Source organism: Aythya ferina, assembly GCF_964211825.1.
Source record: "Aythya ferina genome assembly, chromosome: 8".
Classification (NCBI taxonomy): domain Eukaryota; kingdom Metazoa; phylum Chordata; class Aves; order Anseriformes; family Anatidae; genus Aythya; species Aythya ferina.
The window spans coordinates 20,231,573-20,238,245 of NC_140304.1; the positions used below are offsets into that span (position 1 = coordinate 20,231,573).

At 38.6% G+C, this 6,673-nt stretch overlaps 1 long non-coding RNA gene across 2 annotated transcripts in view; it reads right to left on the reverse strand.

The window, feature by feature from the left end:
• Positions 1-5,061, reverse strand: part of LOC311440686 — a 41,476-nt gene extending 36,415 nt beyond the window's left edge. Inside the window, exons 1-2 of one of the 2 annotated variants that reach the window (XR_014695541.1) lie at positions 4,625-4,786; positions 2,776-3,034 (exon numbers count right to left, since the gene is read on the reverse strand). This is a non-coding gene — a long non-coding RNA (uncharacterized lncRNA). Of the gene's footprint in view, positions 1-2,775; positions 3,035-4,624; positions 4,787-4,951 lie in introns of those variants that run through there. The other variant, XR_014695540.1, reaches the window with a different exon arrangement.
• Between the last annotated feature and the right edge of the window lie 1,612 nt (positions 5,062-6,673).

Genomic DNA, 6,673 nt, shown 5'->3' on the forward strand with positions numbered 1-6,673 from the left:
TGCTGGTTACTGGCCAGATACAACAGCCATGAAAGGCTTCATTTCTCTCATTTATTGGTTCAGCAACATACCTTGTAGAGTATATTTGCAAGATGTCATATTCTAACAAGCATATAAACAGAGCACGGAGTCAGAAGCAAATTCACAAAAGACAAGTTCCTTTTTATCTGTGGGCTCCAATGCTAAAAGCCCAGCAGGATCCATCCAGTTTACAAAAGCTCTTCCTCCTTGCATGCAGGGTGTGTTTAGATATACCCACATCATCCTTACCAAAAGTCTTTTTCTGGTTGCTCAGTTCATATTTGTCACTAGTATACAAAATGTAAAGTCTAAAGAAAGCATGAGCAGCTTTGCATCACTAATCTTGTTACTGTAATGGCTATGAAAGCAACCAACAAAAACGTAGCATAGAAGCCAGTCCTAACATACATACATTGCACAGCATGTGCCATAATAAGCCACAGGTGTTCTCCGGCTCCCTGAAACAATGGAAAAATCCAGACATTTTAATGCTACTCCTCACATCCAACCACAAATGACAAATACCTCTCCTAGCCCAGATGAAAGGGCTGCTGACAGTTCTTTCTACCTTAAAGACAGATGAAGTACTTTGATAGGAATAAGAAGTTCACCAACCTCTCAAATTCAATTAAATATTTTTTATCTTTAGAAAGAAGAGATGAGGGATTCCTTTCCTTCTCTCCCCCTTTCAAGCTTACCACTTGTCATTTATCCCCTCTTTAATTTGGCATATAAAACCCCCAAGACTTCAACCCTAAGTCTCCTGAGACCAAGATTACATCATTACTGTTATGGCATGTTATACACTAATCATAACCATTACCACTTACAAGTTCACAGCTTCATTCAATTAACTGCCTGACATGGATTTTGCAGTTAATTCAGAGTGAAGGTCACCAGTGGTCAGAATGGCAGGTGCATTCTACCACCTCTCTGAATGCCATTTACAAGTCTTAAGCAAGTTACTGGGGAATACTGAGTCTCAACAAGTTAATCAAAAAGCTTATAACTTAAGACACATTTTTATAGGCATGTCTAATGTTCTGTAAAATAATACAGCATAATTAGCATATTCAAATGACAGCCACATCATTTAAAACTCTAATTTACATTGAAAAGCAGAAAAAGAGATTTTACTTTATCTTTTCAAAAGAAATGATGAGATTATGCAACTATATTAGAAGCTGTCTAGTACCATGTCTAACCTATCACAAGTCCTTATGTACTGTAATTAAATATTCAAAGACACACTGCAGTAGCAAGTTACAAGTACTTCTTGATCTACTGTTAAACTTTGCCCTACTTCATTGCTGAAGGACGAAGGCAGACATTATCAAAACACATCATGGTAGAAATACATCGGTGTAAAAATGCAGTCTGGCTTGAATCTGAATCAACCACAGCTACAAATGTCAGGATAAACCCAGCCATCCACTGTGTAGAAGTCAGTCTCAGAATACAAACTTGATCCTTGAGTATCCATGTCAAGAAGGGAATGGCTGTTTCTGAAGAATATCCTGAGCACTAACATGTTAGCAGTTCATTTGCTTTAAAAATAGGAGTCCAAATACCAGGATAGTGGACAAACATCTCCCTACTTTTACAGTCTGAACTAAGCTGTAAAACAAGCTTTCTATAATTTAGTCTAAATTTCTTAGGTGAGTCTAAACTTGCCAACTTGGTACCAATCTAACCACATAATGCTGTAATATTATGTATAGAAAAATATATTCTGTATCATAGCTACACACACACATACACAAGAAGGAAAGTAGAATTAGATTAAGAAGTCCCAGTATAGAAATTTAGATACCCTATTTAAAAAAGTTATTAGGTTTGAATTGCTGAAGAAATTCACCTAGCTGAAGCGGGGAAAATCCCCACAGCCTTATATTACAATTCTAGTAAAATTTCGTAGCAATGTTAGCAAGCTACAAGCCTACCTAGTGCTAATATATAAAATTAATTTCATGCTTGTCTACTCTTGTAAAGTCAGTGACAAAATGCTTCACTTTTTAAGGTAAAACTGGTGACTCATATAAACTCAACATTATTTTAAACTAACTAATATTTGAGTTATGTGGCTGACCAATTAATTGAAATACTAAAGCAAAAACCAAAGATTTCTGCTAGGAAAACAAAACCTGTCAACAGATGCCAATGCTTTTTTGTCTCTATTCCCTTGCTGACCAACACTTGATGGTATTTTATACAGATGGAAAATGACAGTGAGTAATGTGTGTTCTCTCTGTACTACACAGAGTGATAAATACAAAAGAATAGAGAAAGATGCCTTAGGTATAATATTATGAGGATGGAAATCCCATCAATAATTAAAGTAGAGGATTTACATGAGTAACTATTCACATACTTTATAAAAAAAAATCATAAGCCCCAAGACAGTTTCTCTAGTAGCAGAAGAATGCAGGATCCACTGGTATCCTATGTCAAACAATACAGAGGGAAGGGTTTTATATATTGTGTTCCTAACAAAATTTAAATACCAGAACAACCCACATTCAAGAAAGAAAATGTGATCTATTTTGTGCTCAAGAATGAATTATCCATCCTATTTTTGCAACTATTATTGAAAAGATTAAGTAACTCGCAAATCAGTGGATTATTAAGCCGAACTGAACAACAGGAAGCTGAACAAATGCAAAAGAGATACAAGAAACACTGGCTTGATAAACCTGAATAATTAATTAAGACTCTACAATCCCATGGCTATTCCAGCAGGACAGAGATGCTCACCTATCAGATGACATGATCTTCCACCTCTGATTGAACTCTTATGTAGTTTTCTGGGTCTAAGGACACACACATGTTAAACAGGATACACTGCAGTGATCACAGCTCAGAGCTACTTCTCTCTGCTGCTGAAGTCAGCCTGAGTGACCTCACTTGCTTTCCATCTCACTTTCAGTTTGCTTGCTCCTGCAAGCCTTACCACAACTGCTCCTCCTCCTTTTCTCTCAACAGTCCATACATCAACTCTGTAGTCCATAGTTACCTTAAAAAGAGACATCAACGACTCTCCAGACTCTTTGCCTGTTCTTACTATAAAACACAGAACACCTGAAAGAAAACTCTTCCTTTACCCTTTTTCCTCCCATATTTCCTTTCTGTGACCGTTGAAGACCTTAACAGAGTTTTTGATGACCCCTCTGCACAGAAATATGCCACAAATGTTTCCAAACATGAATACAAACATCATATGCACTCCAGGGTTACCTAGAGTGATATTTTAACAAAAATGTCACATATACTTCATATCCATCACACAAATGAGGCCTGGCATATCCAGGCAGCTCTGTGTGCTCTCCAGCACATTTCTTTAGAGATATGCCCACCTGACCTGTTTTCTCCATATATCAACAGCAACTACGCTTTAGAAGATATCTAGCAGCAAGACTTACCTTTGATATTGACAGCATATGGAGATAGTCATTCACAAAAAGCCAATCCATATAGCAGCCAAAATAAACTGGGTTATGTCCAATGCCACCTCCAGCACCAGGCAGCCCAACTATCTCACTTGCAAGGATGAGCTTGGGCTACATAACCCCCTGTAAAAAGGAGCTGCTGTCCTCACAAGCTGCTTTGCTTCAAGGAAGCTTCTATGATTCTAATTACTCCTTCCTGAAGTTTCCCTCAGGCACTTTAGCTCTCAACAGAGCATGAGCATACTTCAAAGAATAAGCGGTTAAGGTAGGGCTCCCAGCTAACATTAATCGGCGTAAGTGTGAGAACATCTGGGGGCACCTTCAGAGGAGCCTCTCTGCTGAGCAAAGGCTGTGCAGATGTTTCTCTGTGCACATTCAGGCAGAGAAGAGTCAGAGGATGTGCTACAGCTTACTGTAACTGAGAAAACAGTTTTCCTTTTGTAATACTGCTATACAGCCCTAGTAGAAAGGACTGATTTTTCTAAAGCCCATTTTTTCCTTATATTGCAATTGTTCTGTTGCATGATATTGCCTAGAATATCTTGCTATATAACAGCATTCAGTGCTCTCCACTAGAATATAACAAGACAGGGTCATTTAATATAAAGTAATAGGAATGATATAGAAGAGAAACTCATTTTCTTTAAATCATTTACTTGTTGTTAATTCAGACAAGTGTCTGTTAAACAATTTGTGGCAATGATTTAAATAGTTGTGATGTTATACTTGGTCAAGCTTTTTGCACTGTGTTTTCTATGTACAATATGGAATAATTTGATATCTTTCTATGTTTAAAAACAGTTTTGACAGGAATCAAACCAAAATTTCAGTTGAATGACTTATGGTCCATAGTACCATCTACCACTTGAAAAAGGTGTGTACTTTGTAAAATAATTTCATTTAGTTTTCTTAGTAATGTGTAAGAGACTTTGTTCACCTCTTGAGACCTCTACATGTACTCAGCTACCCTCCCTTCCATCAAGATCACTTTTACTGATCTTTTCAGCCTCATCTCTCAGAGAAACCTACTGCCCCTCCCCAGGCAAGAAGCTTTCATCTTTGTGTCTTCAGAGAGTAAGTTCTCATGGAATATTATCTCACTACTTAGCTACAGGAGGTGAAACAACATGAAGCAGCTTAGTGGTTGGACAACTTACCGGCCAGACCTCTGCATGGAATTGGCTGCCATTTTCCCTTAAAATACATGCAGAAAACACAGCCTCTAGGCTGTAAAATGAAAGACAACAAATATGTAAGATAGAAAATGCTCCAGATAAAGAAAGCTCAGACATCCAACATGGGAAAAGCTAAATAAAACAGGAAACCAATCTTTTCCTTGACAGTCTATCCCTATGGGACCAAACCTCCACCCTTTCAGTGGCTTTAAAGGTTGCCCAAACTCTCTGCAGCATTCACTAACTCCCTAGAAAGATCTTTACACACCGTTCACTAACTCCCTGGAAAGATCTCTGAGTTGCTATTACCTTCTGTGCTTAGCCATGTATCTTTTCCCAGATTTTCATCCAGCAGCTTCCCTACTTGCTCAGGCAGAGTCCCCTTTACACACACACTCTTCCCTTCAGGGGAGGAACCTTTTACTTCTCCCACCCATCACAGGCCCTGCTTTACCTCAGGCCCAAGGGCACAGAATCACAGAAGGCCAAGGTTAGAAGGAACCTCTGAAGATCATCTGGTCCAATGCCCCTACCAAGCAGGATCATCTAGAGCACATTGCACAGGATGGCATCCAGGAGAGTTTTGAGTATCTCCAGAGAAGGAGAGCCCACAGCCTCTCTGGGCAATTTATCTCAGTGCTCTGTCACCCTCACAGTAAAGAAGTGCCGTCATATTCAGCTAAAACTTCCCACACTTCAGTTTTTGCCTGTTGATACTTGAAACAAAACATACTATAATGCCAACACTAACGTGGCCTATGCTCAGTGGGCTCAGTATAATCATTGACACCCATCACTCCAATTTTCATTGTCAGTCGCTTTAATTTCCATAGCAGATATGTGACATATGGTGCTAACTAGTGGCTGATTACTAATTACCAGATAGAACAAAAGGCATTAATGTTTGGTTAATTGTTAAATGCTTGTGAACAATTCCTTCAAAACAGTTGATTTTATCCTCAATACAATCCACAGTTCTGTACTACCGGAATACATTTTAAAATAGGAATACTTATCTCTTCAAATGCAATTGGCTTTGGTAAGCAGAGACAGGGTTTCTTACTACTGTAGAGTTAATATTCCTAATTGAGTTACATTTATTTTTTTATCTTAAAAAACAATAAGGAACATATTGTGAACTTAAAGTAATTCCATCAGGATTCATAGGCGTTACTTTTCTTGGGTGTGAATATTTGGAGTTTGTAACAAAAAAGTTTTCCTAAAATATGCTTGCTTCATCATAAGGATTTGTGAATTATGCACTTATGGATATGATCTGAAACATATACAAAAAGCAAAAAATAATAATTTGGTTTTAATGAGTTTCCCTTACCCCTTTTGATCAGGACAATTGATGGAAGTGGATATATGGTGGAAAACAGACAAAATAATACGTTTTGTTAAAACATCATTTCCTCCTCCTCTCACACCTCACACTGGCTTCCACTGTGATGGGTTTGCTGCCATGCCTGACACGCAGCCTGACATGCAGCCCACCCAGGGGCAGCTCCTTCCCCTGCTTCAGACTTCCTGTTAAAACTACAGGAAAGTTATTTGCTCTCTCTGCTTCAGTTCCCCATCTATAAATTGAAAAGAATACTATTTCTAGGAGTATGATAAAGAAAATACTTTTCATTATAGACTGGGAAGTGCTTAGATGTAAAGGTACTGATATAAGTACCTTAGGTAGATAAGTATCTGGGGTATAATACAGGCAGATAACAAATAGCTTAATCCAGCTCTTTATCAAGGTAGTCAGCAACTTTTACCGAAGCAGGTTGTTGGACACAGGAGAAACCACTTGAGGCTCAGAGTGGAATCTATTATAGAGGTCTGAACTCTACATTAAGGACTGCTCAAAATAGTGAAGTGCTATTAGTCCCAATTTAGAGATGAGCAATCTGTGTTAAGAAATCTCAGGAGTGCTGCTGCTGCTGCTGCCTCTCCTGAAGACCAGGGTGTGCAGGTTGGCAGCCCCAGCTGACACAGAACCGAAAGCAGCATGGTCATCAGCCACGTGTGGATCCTGGA